The sequence below is a fragment of the Bactrocera tryoni genome, chromosome 4 (genome assembly GCF_016617805.1).
Source record: "Bactrocera tryoni isolate S06 chromosome 4, CSIRO_BtryS06_freeze2, whole genome shotgun sequence".
Taxonomy (NCBI): domain Eukaryota; kingdom Metazoa; phylum Arthropoda; class Insecta; order Diptera; family Tephritidae; genus Bactrocera; species Bactrocera tryoni.
Window position 1 is genome coordinate 4,833,731 of NC_052502.1, and position 18,906 is coordinate 4,852,636.

The 18,906-nt window shown below is 36.1% G+C and overlaps 1 non-coding gene across 1 annotated transcript; it reads left to right on the plus strand.

Moving 5' to 3' along the window:
- Positions 1-13,440: 13,440 nt before the first annotated feature.
- On the plus strand, positions 13,441-13,536 carry Trnay-gua. Its single transcript has 2 exons — positions 13,441-13,477; positions 13,501-13,536. It is a non-coding gene; the product is annotated as a tRNA-Tyr (tRNA).
- The last annotated feature ends 5,370 nt before the right edge of the window (positions 13,537-18,906 follow it).

The window sequence follows — 18,906 nt, forward strand, 5'->3', positions numbered from 1 at the left end:
AATATCAAAATTCAGATCTGTTATCGGCAGGCATCAGCCAACAGCAATTTAGGTAGCATAGTCCGCCGGCAACCAGGTGTATTTACGGGGAACTGAATCGAAACGTGTTTTGCCTGCTGAGTTATGGCTCACCGCGAATGTTTAATGTCTTCGGTCGGTTGTCACCGATGCGCTTGTCTTCATGTTTTCTTCGCTTCACATAAATGTACAGAATTGAACTTTTTGCTCAACACTTTTTAATTTTAATTCAAAATTATTTATTTTTTACGCTATCTTGAGATTCTACAGAGGTATGAACGTACATATGTCTTCGTACAATTGCCGGGAGTAAAGTGCAGCGCTGCCATAAAGATCTTGTCAGCATGCGCGTGGAGCAGAATTTAAATTGTTGCGCAAGACATGCGCGAGAGTCAGTGATTCCCCAGGGATAAAGTGCACAGATTGGCAACTGTAGAATCGTAGATTCGCAAAACACGAAAATTGCACGGTTCTTAGCTGATGCTTGATGCGTGTACACTTGTCAGCGAAAATGTAAAAAATAAATTAAGTGATTAAGTAAATTAATTAACACTCTGTCACAGAACTTTGTTGCTGAAATTGCATAGGTGACGAGGCATCATTCCGAGTTCCTATAATTGCGAGTGGGGGGCGGCAACAATTTTGCCACTTAGCCGAGGCATGCAATTCGAAATAATATTTCCGATATCGACAGACACCAATTAATTGGAGAAGCATGCGGAAATGTGACTCGAAACGTTTCATTAAACACACACATCCATATTTTTGGGTAATTTGCGAAACAGAAGCAATTTAGGAAGTCTTAATTTGTGTCTATCTCTCAGCTACTAATTTAAGAATCGAAATATTTAAATAAAAAAAAAAATCGGATAATGACACAAGTTTGTAATTTGTCACAAAAATATTTATTTTTTAGCTTATTTAAATTTTAATTGCCTAAATCTAGTAGCTTATCAATATTTGCAATTTATTTTATTTTTTATATTATTTTTTAAATGGCATTGTTCTGTTTATTTTGGTTTTTGCTGAAACTTATTATTTTCTAATTATGATGTTTTCCCATTTTCATTCTCCATTCGTTAATGGCTTTGATTTTCGCATTCAGCCAAGTATGAAGCTCATTTTCACATCGCATTATTCTAGGCTGAACAAAAAACAACAAAAAAATAAAAATAAAATAAATTACAAATTAATAAATAAAAGCAAAATCGCAAAATAATACTAAAGGGTGGTCAATTTCGAGGTTCCCTATTTTTTAAAGAAAAAACACAGAAACTTCAAATTTAACGGGGAATATTTATTATCATTCGAAAGCACATTTTTTAGCATTTATTTTTGAAGATTATCTCTTTCAAATGTTGGCCGCGGCTGCGTCTCAGATTTTCCATCCGTTGAGTCCGATTTTCGATGACTCGTTCGAGCATTTCGACTGGTACACGACAGATGTGTTGATCCAAGACCTGAATTGAAGCGAGATTGTCCGCATAGACTTTAGACTTTACATAGCCTCACAGGAAAAAGTCTAACGGTGTGATATCAAACGATCTTGGCGGCCGATCGACTAGCCCAAAACTTGAAATTATCTGATCACCGAAGTATTCTCTCAATAAATCCATTGATTGATGTGATGTGTGGGAAGTGGCGCCGTCTTTTTGAAGACAAATGTCGCCCAGATCACGAGCTTTAACTTTAGGCATCAAATAGTCGGTTATAATGGGGCGATAGCGGTCGCCGTTGACGGTTACGTTCTCGTCTGTATCATTTTTTAAGAAATATGGACCGATGATTGCGGCTCACAAAACACACCAAATCGTTCTCTTTTCTGTATGAAATGGCAGCACTTGAATCTCTTTAGGTTGCTCTTCGTCTCGAATGCGGCAATTTCGCTTATTTACATACGCATTGAACCAGAAATGGGACTCATCGCTAAACCAAATTTGTCTCAGAAACGTCAGATCTTCTTGAAACTTTAAGAGCCCATAGAGCGAAGCAATGTCGGTTGGGAAGGTCAAGCGGCTTCAGTTCATGCACAAGCTGTATTTTGTATGCTTTCAATTTAAGATCTCGACGTACTAAAGTGCGCCAAGTCGTTCCATACGTGAGTCCGTGTTGCTACAAACGGCGCCGAAACAACTATCCACGGTCTTCGTGTACATTCTCAGCAACGGCTGCTATATTTTCTTCACTGCGTGCTGAACGTGGTCTATTCGGTCAATGGTGTTGCGAATAGTACGCTCAGTAGGCCATAAGTTGAGCAAAGAGCGCGAATGTTCCTAATAAAGTTGAACGATTTGTGTACGTTGTTCAGGCTGAAGTACTTTCATGATAAAATGCCAAACAATACTAAGTTAAAATAACATGACAGCTGTCAAAAGAAGGCTATTGAAGAAAGTACATCTAATTGCATCACCCGTTAGCTGGTGCCGAATCCATGGGGTTTGTCGGGTTGTGTGTGTGTCCACAAAAGTCGTGGTTGTTTGTGCTCGGCTTTAATGTTTGGGCAGCGACTGCGACTTTCAGGTGCACTGGATTGATACAAGTGTTTTCAAAAATCTGAAAAATCACTTTTAATAATCTTCGATCTATGGTACAAATACACTTTGTCACATTATTAGGCAAACATGTGTTTATCTTAATAACAGCTATGAAATGTTGTATTAAACAGAGATTATAAAATTTAAACAAAAATATATGTATATACTTAAAGACACGTGTATTTTGTTGTTTCAAGTTCAACAGGTGCCAATTCCAGTTAATTTTAGCAGCATAACTGCGAAATTGATTTGTGGACTCATATGCTAACTTTTATAGAGGCAATTTTAAAGATATGTGAGAATCAGTTTCTTTTAATAAAAAATACGAAGCTATATTTTGGAGAACTCTGGAAGTTCCACTCTTACCATAGCTAGAAATGACATGCCACAGCTTCTTCAATGAGCAGAATGACGAATAATTTTTAGATCATGGTGGTAGAATTCTACCGTCATAGTAACTCATCTACGTAAATTTTAGTGTTTTATAAGTATAGAGAGGGGGAAAGGGGAGTTGTTTTTTTTTCTATTCCAAAAGCTCAGTTCTTTTTCCTCACTTCTGAGGCTGAAGTCAGTCTTAGAGTGTATGTAAATAAACTGATTACAAAATTGATTATAGCCTGTAGTAATGTTGAAAAAATATGATGATGCTAGGTTTTCACAAACTCTATTTTCCATTGCGTACGTCCCGAATCTAAAGGACAGAATAAAAGCTGATTTTACTTAGGGAAAACAACGCGTCTGGCAACCTCTTTACTCTGTTAGAAAAGCAGCTCATCAGATGCGGCCATCTTTCATGCCTCTGTACAATATAGCGAGACGGGAAATATGGAATGACTTGTAGAGCTTGGTCTTAGGTCACGACTTCCGGACCTCTGGGTAACCAAAGAACATCCGTTTGAAGGCGAATTAATATGAGAACGAATCATTCCTCTTCAGGGTTGTGCGATAGGTTTGAGACCGCCACGTAAAAACTCCTTTAATGAAAAGGAAATAACAGTCTCGGAAACGTCTTATGAGAATAAACTGTTACATGCAAAAATGGTATGTTCCGCAAGTTTGCTTAGAGCGGACATACGAAGTAAAGCCACTAAGTTATATTCTTTGCCTGGACATCGGAGTAGATTTTAATAAAGTGGGTTGTTTGTCACCTTAGACACGTCCTTCAACGTCTAAGCTTAGGGTACTGATGTCGTAGAATGTATGCAAAGTCAGTTTATTATATTTTAGCAAACGCGGAGATTCTCCTTAAAATAAGCTGTAATTGTGATTACATAAGCTATTTACATAATTACCAGGGCAATTCGTCAGAGTGACGATGGTAGCCCGTATTGTCAATAGGATAATAGATTCAGTATCAAATAATCTAGTTTCGACTTCAATAGGCACTGGTAAAAAGTTGAGCTCGATTTTACCAGTAATAAAGATCACAATAAGGGTATCCATTTTAGGAAAAAGCTCATTAAAAGAAAGGCAAACTTGCATCCATCCTAAACGCTCACTCCCAATTCGGCAGTCATTTCGAGAAGCTACAATCTCTTAGCAAAATATCCATCTAAATATATATCTGTTTCGATTCTCTCAGTTTTGCTTCATTTCCTTAATGCCAGTGATTAAATATTAACTTTAATTTACAGAACTTACAATTGAAATTATTAAGCATTATGCTCCAAAGGTCCCCAATTAACTTATCAGCTTAAGCAACAACTACAAAGCACAATGAAAGATCGTGCCGGCTTAACGTCGCTTTGTCGACAATATTGACAGAGCACACACATAACCAAAGGTACGAATGTAAATGTCATTTGCATTCGGCTAAGCGGAGATGTGTTGTCTACCACAGACATCTCTCCGACCAACCTGTAAGCCAATCAAGGTGGCGTCGTTGCATTTGAATGCCGGCAAAATCGCAAAACGCGCCAAACTTATGCGCAAGACAACAAACAGGTCTTCGTCCATCGCCTACCCCCAACCGACCAGCGCCAACCGCCAACCACAGCTGTCTAGAATAGCAGCAGCAGCAACTCCAACACAACAACAAAGTGAGCAAGAATAGACAAAAGCACAACTGTGATAATGATGATCACCGGCGGCGATGATCAGCAGCGATCGATCGAACTGAATATGCCGAACAACAAGCGATGGGGCGGAGCGGTGCATACCGGCGACGAAAACTAGGCAGAGCAGCGCGCGAATGGGCGCTATGCTGTGCGGTGCTGCGTTGCTGGCTAAGCCGAGTCGATGATTTTCCAACCGCCCAAGCGGAGCTCAGTTCAACTGCGGCAACTTGTGACGGTGGACGTGCGAAGCGGAAGAAGCACCGAAAGCTCAGTGAAGCGCGCGTTCTCTACAAATATATTTAAACCAAACAGGCAAGCTTGTTAGCAAATTGGTATTTTTTCGAGCTTCGCGCAAATTTAGTAAAGCAGAGTTTTGAAATTCAAAAAAATTAAGTGTGGAAATAGCGAAAATCGGTCGCCAGTGAATTTTGCCAAATATTCGAGTTAATTCACAACAACATAAAAATAAATTCTACAAGTAAAAAGCCGTAAAAGGCTTTGCATTCTGTGGCCAACAGCCTTCGACTCAGTGGAGTGGCGAAGCGTGTGAAACTTTGTACGCCGAAAAGTGGCGGAAAGGCAAGTGCAACTGTCATTGTTGTTGACTTCAAGATTGGACTGCATTGCAGCGTCTACAAAAACATAATAACAACAAATACAAAAAAGTAAAATTGAAAAAAGTTACTCAACGGCCGCGCGAGAATCTGAAAAAACGAAAAACGGAAAGCAAAACAAACGCAAAAAGCGTGTAAATTAGGGTGTGCAATTGATAGTGAGTTCATGGTGTGCGAAAACGCGATTTTACAAAAAATCTCATAAAAGTATTTACACACACAGCGAAGCGTATAAACAGTGTAACGCGTTATTTTCCATCATTTTCTCAAAGCTGTTGTTGTTTATTCTTTCGGTAAGTGTTTTTGTCGGCATATTTGAATATTTTAAGCGCAATTTCTGACCGTTATTTCCAATTGCAAGCCGATATTTTTAGCACATTCGTCATTTTCCACTTACATTCGCTTTATTATTGCCATTATTTTCATTTTTATAGTGATTTTGCTGCGAACACTGCTCGCACGTCTTTTGTAATGTTGTAACGCATCACACGTTCGAAAATGATAAGTGCGCATAGAGTCGGCACAGTATTACAAAGTGCTCAAATTTTAGTTTTACTAATGTCGCTTTCTCTACAGAAATATTAAAATTGATTTTTTAGAAAATTTGATTTTAAACAATTTTTTAAATATTTTTCCACAAATAAATACATGAATATATGAGCACAGAAATTGTTTAAATATACTACAAATTCCTATTTTATATTTTAATTATTTTTTTTGGAATTGAACGAAAATATTTATTATATAATCATAAGTCAGAATTATTTAAAGTGTGGTTAGGACTTTTTCATGTATTTTGTAGTTTAATTCCAAAATTTAATGGATATATTTTTTATATGAATTTAGTAATGAAAATGTTGCTTTCAAATTGTACAGTGTTTCAATCTTTGATTTACTCGAACAGTGACAAAACTCAGAAAACTTTTTCGTACAGATTTAATTTTTTACCATCCACCAAAGTGACACAAAACACTTTTGTTTTCTAGCTATTTTTTATTTCGACATAAAATGAAAAAGTGGACGCTTCTTCACTGTTATTTTGAGAAAGTTATGTCACTCATGCTTTAAGGGATCGTCTCGGTGTGAATTTTTCAAAAAATCTATTTTTTTTGGTTGCATTATCGGATAGTATATATAATCGAAATTCAAATTTTTATGATCGCTACAGCGTTTCTTGTAGAAAGGGAGAAAACAGCGTAGGGTTCGAGCAATCCTTAAACGCATTTTTTCTCAGAATAGTGTTTTTCGAAACGGTTTCCAATCTCAAAAGAAGAGTTTTGAAGATATCTAGTTCCAATTTGGAGAGAATATTTTTAACGTAATTTTCTATCGTTCTTTGATGTTTTTTCTTAAAATCTTCCTATTTTTTGCTACGAAAAACTGTCAAAAAAAGAGCCATATTCGATACTTTTTGGTTTGAACAAAAATTATATTGTCAAATTTTCAAAAAATCAAAAACTGTCCAAAGCGCGATAGCGACTTTCTTATAGATTTATAATCTCTTTGAAATTTTTATTTTAGATCAAAATTTCGGCTGCAATCGTTGACATCGTACAGGACCTTTTTTTAACGTGTAATTTTAACTATTTATTTAACTATTTATTTAAGTATTCATCATGAGTGTATTTATTTATAAAAAAGCGGACGGATTATTAAACCGGTTTAGCTGCCAGGACAAAAAAAAACGATTATTACTTCGAGAATAAACTATCGAATTATGGAAAATTTCGATTTCTTCAAACTTCTAGACTAGAGTACCTCCATAAAGTGCTATATATATATTTTTCAACTCCCAGAGCTTTCATAAGACATATATATGTATATGTAGGTAGTCGAAAAAGTCTCTTCGTATTTTGTCAATAGATGTCGTTGCAGTCGTATATCTCCAGTGAAAGTTGAATTAAGTGACAGCTGTTCAAAAATGAGTGAAAATAATGAAGAAATTCGCTATATTTTGAAATTTTTGTATAAAAAAGGGAAGAATGCCACGCAAGCCACCAATGAAATTAGTAAAGTTTACTGCTGTACCAGTTCGTGTAGCACAACAATGGTTCGCTCCTTTTCGTTCTGGAAATTTCCAAATTTCGATTTACACTGATGGAATAATATTTCTACCGGAAAAGTGGCAAAAAGTGGTCAACCAAAATAGTATATATGTACATATTTGTTTATTTAATGTATTTATTATTATAAATATGAAAAAAATAAGTTAAATTTTGACTAGAAATATGAAAAGACTTTTCGACTACCCAATATTTTGTATGATATTTTAGGTTATGTTAGATTGGAAAATAAACTTAGGTGTTTAATTGTAGTATGCACTGACTTTATAACAAAAAAAAAAGTGAGCAAGCAATATTCTTTTGCTTCACAATAACTTAAGTACTAACAAAATATGTAGAAGTATTCCAAGAAGTTTTTTTTTTTTTAAACTCGCATTTAAAGCATAATTAAAACTCCAGCATTTTATTATAATTTTTTTGATAACTTACGTTTGTTAAAAACGATTACGGTTAGTAGATGAACATGATTTTAATTATTATATCACGGTTGAGCATAACGAACCGTGGCACTGTGCCGCTTTCGGTCGGCAGCGCCGCGCACGCATAGAAAAAGTGAAACCGGATTTGTTGTTAATTTAGCTATTCAATATTAAACAAAAAGAGTAGTAAGCGTAACGACACAGCGCCGCCTCTCGCCGTCGCCCGCCATCGTCCGCCGCGCTTTTCAGCTTTTCACTGCACTTCCTCACATCGCACCTGCCATTTATCATTTGCCATTTAACACCTCTCCCCGGCGCCGAAACCCTCCTCTGCCTTCTATGCGACAGCTAATGGCAGCGAAGTGCGCTGCAGTGACCGACCGGCCGACTGCGACAATTAAGGGTTCTGCGCTTTCAAATCTCTGTTTATTAAATGTTTTTATTTACTTATTATTTATTGTGTTTGTTTTGCTTCGATTTTTACAATGAGCCTTTTAAATTATTTTGCATTATCTATTGTGCCTTAATTGTTATTGCTTTTGTTACTATAATGACAGTGATTACGCCTGTGTGTGTGTGTGCACGACTGCATTTTATACTTCCATATAATAATTTGTAGTAAAACAGTCATGAATCGTTGTTAACGGACAAATGGTAGGCTACAAAACAAATGACACTTGGCAGTGACACAAAACACATGTCGAACGGTAGATTATTGTTTCGCGCGACGGTGCGACGAGCATCACAAACAGCACATGTGGGGTCGCCCAAGTTGCAGATGGATTCATAAAACAGTGTGTTTCGCAGACATTTCATGGTTATGCGCTGCTGGGTGTACACAATACCCACTGGTGATGGGCGGCTAATTGTTCATCTTTTAGTTTGGAATATTAAAAAAAAAACTTCGGCAAGTAATTTTCACAGGCTTATCTTGAAGCTAACTTTACTCCATTAAGGAAGTTCTGCATTGACTGAAACAAATGGTAGTCCGATGGTCCGGGCTATAAGGTGGATGCATCAAAACTTCCCAGCCAAGCTCTTCCAGTTTTTTCCGTGTCATCAAAGATCTGTGTGGTCTAGCGTTGTCCTGATGGAAGACGAAGCCCATTCTGTTGATCAATTCTGGTCGTTTTTTTCGATTGCTTGTTTCAATCTCAACAGTTGTTGACAGTAAAATGTGGAATCAATCGTTCGACCAGGCTGGAGCAGCTCATAGTGGATGATTCCTTTCCAATCCCACCAAACACTCAGCATAACCTTTCGAGGCGTCAATCCTGGCTTTGCGACCATTTGTTGAGCTTCACCATGCTTGGACCATGATCGTTTTCACACATTGCTGTCGTATTAGATCCACTTTTTGTCTTCTGTTACCATTCGCTTCAGAAATGGTTCGATTTCATTTCGTTTCAGCAAAGAATCGCAGATGTTAATTCGGTTCATTAAATTTTTCACAGACAATTCATGTGGTACCCAAATATCGAGCTTCTTTTTGTAGGTAGCCTTCTTTAAATGGTTCAAACCCGTTTTATGATGAATGTTAAGTTCCTTAGCGATGTCATGGCTGCTTATGTGACGGTCCTGGTTAATCTTTCCCATAATTTCATCGACTTTTTCAACGATAGGTTGACCAAAGCGAGGTGCATCTTTCACATCGAAATGTCCAGAACAGAAGTGAGCGAACCATTGTTGTGCTACATGAACTGATACAGCATCGCCTCCGTACACTTTATAAATTTCATTGGTGGCTTGCGTGGTATTTTTCCCTCTTTATACAAACTTTTCAAAATATAGCGAATTTCTTCATTATTTTCACTCATTTTTGAACAACATCTATTGACGAAATACGAAAAGACTTTTTCGACTACCAAATATTTTGATCTTTATCGGCTGGTTAGTGATAAAAATGTTCGGAAAATTATGTGCAAGATTTTAAAGTTTCAGCAAAACGAAACGTGGAGGTATCTAGAATTACAATCTACAAAAGTCCTGAATTCGTCAATGGAAATATCGCTTTTATTTCAAATGTAATTCGCAAATCCTAAATTTCGATAGTTGAATATTTTCTAGGTTCTCACGAAGTATCAAATTAAGAATAATATGTGCAAAGTATTCTGTCTGACAGTTTAGACCCCAGAAGAGGATTTGAATATCAAATTGCGCTCTATACGAATGTATCTAGACACATTTTCGGATAATTTTGGGGTTCGATCAGGATCTAAAATGTTGTTGAGATCGTCCCATTATGACAGATTACTGCTGCTCGTTAAAAAGGGTTTGTCAACTAATTTTGGACATTTGTGTCTAGTTTGATTCAATGTCCTTAGCAAGAAAATGCCATTTTTAGAAGCTAACGAGATTCTCAAAGCCGCCAATGGAAGGCTAACTAATTGTCCTTTTCAATCACAAATTTATTACCAAAGACGCAAACTAATGATTACAAAAACATTCTATGAAAAGTCAAGGAATTCAAAACTGATTTGTGGCGCCGATATCAAATTAAAGCTCTTCACCGCACTCCAACTCAATGCATGTGATAAGAGCGCTTCTAAATATTGCTGCGAATCAATTTAGTATTTAATTTTAAGCCGCTAATGTGATTCTGAAAGCGATTTTGTTGAATATCTAATTTGCGATCAGCTAATGCAGTATGTTAATTAAGTGCAATTAAACCTTCAAAGCAGCGAAAAAATTGCCAACGACAGGTAAATCGTCTGAATGTCGCGGCATCAAGGTGCTTTAAGAAGCTTAACTAAACAATGCGCAACAACAACAATGCAACAGAATTTAAATGATTTATGAGAGAACCAAGCGCTGTGTTTCATCAGCGCAAAACTCGATAAGCAATAACCAGTTTGATATTGCATTTAAAACGTACTATTATTTGGAAATTATTAATGTGTCTGCATTCAATATTATTGGGAATTTATATAATCAACAAGCGACGAAATTGAAGAGTGTTGATGACTGGCTATTTTGTGTAGAACTCGTATGTTCCAGATATACATATACATATTTGTTATTGGGACTTGTTTTCGATACCAAATTATTTAGTCAATTTCAAAATTTTCCAGCTTCCAAATATTTGGCAACATTTTTATTAATTTTATATGCAAAAATGTTTTTTTTGTGTTGCTGACGCTCAAATATAATTTCAAAAGCTCCGTGCGGTAAATTTGCTAAGCTGTATACAGCAGTAAATTCTATTAAAATCCGCTTCATATACTATATAGTACGTACAAATTCATTTACCTAGAAATCGTAGATTAGAACTGTAGAACTCCATTTCAAAAAAAAACTACACAGACACGTATGGAGTCTCTTTATTTACCCGTTGTTTTAAATTTATCTTTCTAACGTGTCTTCACGTCGTATATTATTCAGTTTTGTTTCCGAATACTTCGTTCTGACTAATCCATAAACTTTTACTCAAGTCAATATTGTTGCGCAATATGTTAATTAGTACGATATCGTGGCATCGTTTTTTATGCCCAGTCAGGTTTTCTGCATATTTTCGTTATTTCCGCAAGTTAAACGCTGTGTTTTGTTTGCAGAAAACTCTGAAGTCAGCAAGCATTTCAAGTAATTTAAATAACAATTAAATATAAAAGCTTGAAACAAAATACGGCTTCAGTTAAATACTTTTGAAACTAATATTGTAGAAAAATAGAGTAAAGATACAAATGGAAAAAAAGCTTATTGCTAGATATTCAGGTTTCTACCACAAAACTGCTATTCAAAGAGTGCACTTGATATCCCACCTTCAATCCGCCTACCAAACTCAGCCAGCATCTTTCAAGCAGAAGTGGCTAGATACAGAGAAGGCCAGTGGAGTTCTATTGAATAACTACGGGAGGATACAGAAAGCATGTCCTTGTTTAAGGACAGCCAGGTGATTTTGGTAGCTTTTTCGACACCACAAATAAATTTGAGTGCAGTCTATAACTGAGGAAAGACTTTAAGCTCACTGGCAGGTCAACTCTACTTGTCCATAATTTGGCTTCATGGTCACAGGTAAATTTTCGGCAACGAAAAACTGTTGAATTCTCTTTAAACGAAGTCAGAGTCAGAACATGCCCGCTAAGAACAATAAAGAAAGCTTTATATGCATTTTGAACATAGCGCTCAGAGCAGATGGAACTCAATAAAACGCTGCCAACCACAGATATGACCCAATATGACAGAAAGAGAACTATGAACTTACTATTTAGGACCAGCAATAATATATTAAGACTAACAGCCACTATAACGGGGCGCTGGTCTTTTGGAGAGCATAAAAATATTGTTATAAGATATTCGCCTCAGCTGCAGCTTAGAAATGAATATGGAAACGGTTTCCCACTTTATCTGCGAATGCGCAGCTCTATCAAAAATCCGACACAAAATACTTGGAACCCATCAGGTACCAAACATTGAATGGTTGTCCGCAAAAAATATAGCGGATATTAATAGTTTCACAGAGAGCAGCAAATGCTTTGAGCAGCGAAAAAACGGGTTAGCAAGATCATAAGGTCCTACGATAGTTCTACAGTAGATCCAGCGCTAATTGAGCCCTTGGAGGCAGCACTCCTACCTATATACTTACCTACGAGAGTAACTCAGTTAAGTGAAGGGTTTCGGAAAGCATTATTGCACAGACGTTAACGCGACGCTGTTTTTCGAAATTGAGTTATTTAGGAATCAATCGTGCTTTCACTTTTTTTAGGCTCAAATGATCTTTCAAAATGGTTTTCACTGATTCTTTCGATATTCCAACGACGCCAGTGAGATCTCTGACTGTTAAACGTCGTTTCTTAAGCATTAATTCCTATATTTTATTGACGAATTGATCATCAGTTGATGTTGATGGCCGCCCTGGATGTGATTCGAAGGTCAACGCGTTCTCGATCCTCTTTAAATAGTTTGTACCAATAAAAAAAACAAATCCAACATTCTGAACATTTCCGCACGAGACAAGCGTGTGCTAAACAAATGCCACTGACAATCATATTAACCTAGAAAAAACTATTTCTAAGAATGGGATTTCTGGCGAAATTTTTATTAAAAAGTCTTACTTCTTTTTGCCCATAAAAATTTGCTTACGAAATATGCTCAACACGAAACCTATTAAAGTTGAGTAAGATGATTTATTAAAAGTCCCGGTACATGTTGATAGTGGAGTAAAGAGGACAGTTTGAGGGTTCCATTAACGGAACAGTGGATTTATTTTGGTCTTGCTATTCTCCAATTTAGATAGAAATTGTAATACCAATGAAAATTGATTTCTAATGAATGTATACTACAAAATTATATCGCCACTCCAATAATTTCAAACCTGTCTGGAAGTCATCAAACTTTGAGAGCGGCAATCGAACAAACAACTGCCTGAAATTGATTAGGCATAATCAGTTATATATTTTTCTTCCGACGCCAATTGTCGCTAATCTGAAGTTATTTTCAACTTTTGAAAATGAAATGCCAATAAATAAATCAGTCAACATAATTGCCGTTATGTTACAAATACTCATACCATATACATACCTGTACATATATATATATATGCATATATATATATACATAGCTAAGCAGTTCATCTGTGCAATTGTTAATGAGTCTGCAACAATGAACAAATACAATCGGCATATACCTTATCATTTGAGAGCTTAGCTCCATTTATTATCTCAGCTCCTCACTTGAATTATGCGGTCTACCTTTACATACCACTTTGTTAACACAATTGTGCGTGCAAATATACAAGACCTTCGATAGCTCAGTTGGTAGAGCGGTGGACTGTAGAGTATATGAAAAACGAAGTAGAAATCCATAGGTCGCTGGTTCAAATCCGGCTCGAAGGATCGGGGAAACCAATTTTTTAACAAAATTTGTTTAATAGTCCTTAATATTTTGTTTCCATTTTATGGAATTTTTAAATATAAAGAATATGCTCCTCTTTAAATAATATTAGTCAAGAATGATATTCATTTATTTCAAGCATCGATTAAAGTTAAAAAATATTTTTTCTTAGCTATTAATATTAAATGTAATGTATAAAAAATATTTAGAAGGTATATGCTTGCACATTTTAGTACATATTAACTCATTGTAATGTGCACATACCGCTATTCGACACATTTGCCTTACAAATTCAGTAAAATCATTATATCTAATCGAGCTCCTTCGATTGTTCAGGCACTTGAGATTCCAGCAAAAGCAAAACAGTGCCATCTTTTGGTTTATTTATCAGAGAGTAAACAATTTGTTCTGTATATGTGAATATATGTACATATATGTGAGTATGTGCCCACTTGTTGCTCCAATATGACACCCCATTTGTGTCGCCCTTCAATTTGGCAGTCCATCGTAAAGTAGATACAGGCAAAATTAAATATTTGACTGCTTTAAAAGTAAATAACTCCCGGCATTTTCAACCCAGACGAATGTACGCAAATATCGAGCAAAAGCATTCAGTGCTGATTATTTTATTTATGGGAAAACGTGCGCCACTTTGTTTTTGTAAATGGGGGCACTACATTCTTGCGAACGCCAACAACACCTGTTGCAGATAATGTATTCTAGAGCAATCAATCAAGCTACACACACGGCAAGACACGGACCGGTCAAGCGGCCAAGCAGCCGAACTGCCGATAAGAGAGCCGCTCAGAGTGCTTGTTGGCCGATTTGTCGGCTAGACGCCACTACTAGCCAGTGGAAAGTGAATTTGACTTTTGCTTTTGTTTTGCTTTTCATTTTGGCTTTCGCTTTTTGTGCTATTTTCACGTTTTGTTTTCATTACCATATCCACACGCGTCTTTCTTATTATGTCTTTCTTTCGTTTTTCTACAACTTTTCGTCACAAGCCGTTCGGTGCTTGTTGCTTGGCTGGAGAAGGGGAGGGTGGCGCGTTGTGTGTGGCGAATATTGGCCGCTTCGAGTCGAATGCTTCCGCATGCTAATTTTTCTGCGTGCTCGCAATTTTTATTTGTTGTGCTTCTATATTCGGCTGTGTTGTGGATTTTGATTTTATTTCAAATTGCCATTTAGCTTTTTTCTGCTCGTTTGATTTTATTTAAATAATCATGCATGTGCATATTTACATACATATGTATTTATGGACATTATTAACAGTTGGAGATACATATATTCACGTGTATAATACATACTTTATATGCACAGAGTAATAGTTTTGATATGAAAGCAGTACATCTAGTACAAGTAGTATAGATGTTGAAGTAAACATTAAAAAACTCCACCGCAATTTTTGGCAAATTTCGTTTATTTTTTAGTCAAGATAGTTCCCTTTAGGGGTGACACACTGATCCACCCTTCAACTTTTCAATATAATTTTTTTAGTACGATTTGTCTTTAGTTTCGAAATAAGCTTCAGTTTCGGCGAACACCTCTTCATTCGACGAAAATTTGTTTCTGAGAACTGAAAATAGCTCTTGGGGCCAGCTTTGGAGAATACGACGGTTGCGGAAGCAATTCGAAGTCCAATTCATGGATTTTTGCCATCATTTTCACTGACTAGTGACACGGTGCATTGCTTTAGTGCCTTGGTGAAATATCACTTTCCTTTTCTTCAAAGCAGCCGTTTTTCGGCGATTTCGTTCTTCAAACGGTCCCATAACGCTATGTAATAGTCGCTGGTGATGGTCTTTGTTTTTAAAGGTAGTCAGTAAATATTATTCCATGCGCATTCCAAAATACAGACGCCATAACCTTTCCAACCGACTGTTACGTTTTTCCACGCTTTAGAGCGGGTTCATTATGTGACTGTGTGACTCGGATGACTTTCGATTGCATTTTGGAGTAAAATAATGGAGCCATGTTTCATCCATTGTCACATAGCGCTGCTAAAAGTCGGGTTTATTACGACTGAACATCTCCAAACACTGCACCGAATCATCAACTCGTCGTTTTCCTTTTGTCAAAAGTAATCTCACTCAGCACCCACTTTGCACAGAGCTTTCTCATACTCAAATATTCGTTATTGATATGGTGTTCATGTTCAGTTGATATCTCTATAGTGGCTGCTAACACGAACAAGTCCTCTTTAAGGTCTTCCAAAATTATTTTGTGGACGTTTTTGATGTTTTTTTCGATAACAACCTCTTTTGGATGTCCACTGCCTTTACCGCCTCATTTTACCAAGTCTAAACTCAGCATACCCATACTCATTCTTGATTTTCTGGTGCCGTGTCGGGAAACTCATCATCAAGTGAAGTTTAAATTCAAGTAGCGCCATCTATGTGTCAGGCCGGAGACTTTTCAATTGACCTGTCAGTTGCTGAATTGTTTATCATTCATTTTGGGCGAGTCGACAATATTTCTTGTGACTCTTCCTTATTCTCTGTTAAATGATTGTGAAATCTTTTTCCAAATTGATATTGTTACTAACCGACTTCATGTTTAGTACATATGTCTAATAAGATGATGAAAATATTAAGCTTGTTTATTAATGACTTTTTGTCCTTCAATTTTAAAATATGCTGAATTCTAGCTCTTATCCGTTTGTGTTTCACTTTAAATTAGCAGCATGTTTGTTTTATACTTTGGCTAAAAGAAATTAATACTAAAAATTAGGCCAGAAACTTTTATCCCAAATGCTCAAAAACTACACTTGTCTATATGGACACTTTTTTCGTTTTACTTGGACTATAGCAAAACTTTTTGTTCAGAAAAATGTTTTTGTTTGGTACAAAAGTCAGTAAATTTTGTAATAAAAAATATATTTGTTTATTTGATTTGGGCTGTACTTTAAAAAAAAAAAACCGTACACTTGCCTATTTTGTTAATTTTTTTTATAACAAAAAGTTATTTTTTTCATTTTTTTTTTTGGAATTCAAAAGTCAGTAAATTCATAGTAAAACAATATTTATTTTTTTATTTGTATTACAGCATTTTTTCAGAAATTTTTTGTTTTAGAATTTCAAAATAAGTGAATTCCAGTGTAAAACATATTTTTTCATTTAAGCGATTTGAAATGAATTCCCTTAATCCTCTAAAATATACGACAAAGTGAAAAAAATATTTTATATTATATATTTTACAATATTTACTACTAACTTTACTTACTTGTATGCCAAGAACATCTCATGACAACAGTCAATACTTAAATATTGGCTTTTGTGACCACATTTTTTGAAAACTGTGACAAACCAAGCATGACCAAGAGATATGCACCTAGTCAAAACAAGCTAAGGTCTTACTGTCCCAGTAAAATATAATATACATACATATATTGAATGCAACTGGTATCGCTGAATTGTTCATTAATAATTTATCAGACGACGAACAAAAGACTTAAGCGAGAAACTTGAAATTTGCGCAGCTGGACGGAAGCAACTAAAGTTGTCCTTCTATAAGTTGGCTACTTCGAGAAATAAAAGAAAATGCGTCGCTAGACACGTCTGCCCAGCCACAAATACACACAGTCATACATGCAGACGCACGCATTTGAATATTTATGAGCTGCGAGATTATATAAAACGCATTGAACGGCGCAAGACGCTCGCGGGAAAGCAGATTCTCGCCTTTTAGATGCGAATATATGTATATACACTTACATACACACGGACATGCTAACGTGTGAATATGTGTCTTGGCTTGCATGCAGCTAAGTGAACTTGAACATTAACTAGCAAAGCTGAACGAAAACGGCAACCGCTCACATGCAGCTGAGTGGGCAGCAATAAGTGGCGACCGCTGCTGTTGCACTCGCAACCGTTACATAGGCGCGTGTGTTAGTGCATGTGCACGGCTATGCAATTTTTTCGTCTAACTGTACATTTAACTGTCAAGCGCGTCTGACTCTTTATTCTAGCTGGGTTAAGTGAAGCAAAACTTCCTGCCAGCAATCTATAATTTCGAGCTATGCAAGTGTATGTGTGTGAGTGTGGAAGCTTCATTTGCTGGCTGCTGTTTACTTTGCTCATCGAATCGCATTTTCCGCACGAACATCGAAGTGTGATATTTGCGGGCAATTAGTGTTTTGTCATTTATGAAGCACGAAGGCAAATGTAAGAATTGCTGAGCACCTACTCAATCATTTACGATACACAATTGTCATTTATTTCTCATGAAAATATCCATTTTACTGTAGATAAATGCAGATTTCACTTCGTGTGGGTTTTTCGCAGAAATAATGAAGATGTAGCTAATCTACACAAGGGTGGGTGTGTGTACTGAAAATAAAAGCAACATACACAATCAGCAGCGATTGCTAGTGAAAGATATCGCATAATGAAATTTGTCAATAAAATGCTGAGGTTCAGCCACTTCGGCCATCATAAGTTGAATAAGAAATACAAAAGCTTAATCAATAAAATGAATTAAGTAAACGAGTCAAGGTTAAATGGCGATTCGCGCAACCACACAACCATGAGTGTGTGGTGCAGAAGAAGAAAATTTTATATCTTCTTAGCTAATAGATAGATCAAACAGATATAGTCAAGTTTTGTATTAATGTTGTATACAAAGAAAAATAGTTCATTATATATATACATATATTTTTGCTTTTTTGAGATAGGTCGTTACTTATCATTGTATGTACTTGTATATTTATTATATTCTTATTACATATTAAAATTCATGATCCATTTAAATTCCACACTATTAACCTTGATTATAACCACTCCTCATTTAAAGTGCCTTACGACTTAACAAGAAAAGACATTAAAACCGGCGGCACCGCAGCTAAAATACCCTTCACAGGTGCATTTGTTATTGCAAAGGAGAATAAAAAAAAAACTTTATCATGATTTTGATCGGACAGTCTATGTAATATGTTCGGAGACTGTAGCGTTGCCTTACGTATACAATTGTTTACATATATAGGGGTTTTCAATAGGGCACCACAAAAGTAGACCGATAGCGACAGCAAATGACGCCATTTTTCCCCGCTCTTTTCAAATTTCAGGTTTGCCATTTTATCATGGAAAGATATACGATCCGACAGCGAGTCGAAATTATTAAAATTAACTACCGAATTTCGGAAACAGTGGTCTCAATTTTAAGAGCTATATGTACATATGTATGTATCCATGATAAATTTCTTGAAGATATCCCTGAAATAAAAACATTTTTCATACTATAAGCACTTGATTTTGATAAGTCATTTTTCATGACCGTTATACATATGCTATAGAGGTACGTTATTAGTGACTTCGATGAGCAGTTTCTTGGAGTGGAAGGAATGTGTGCGAAATTTCATATTAATTTCTCAA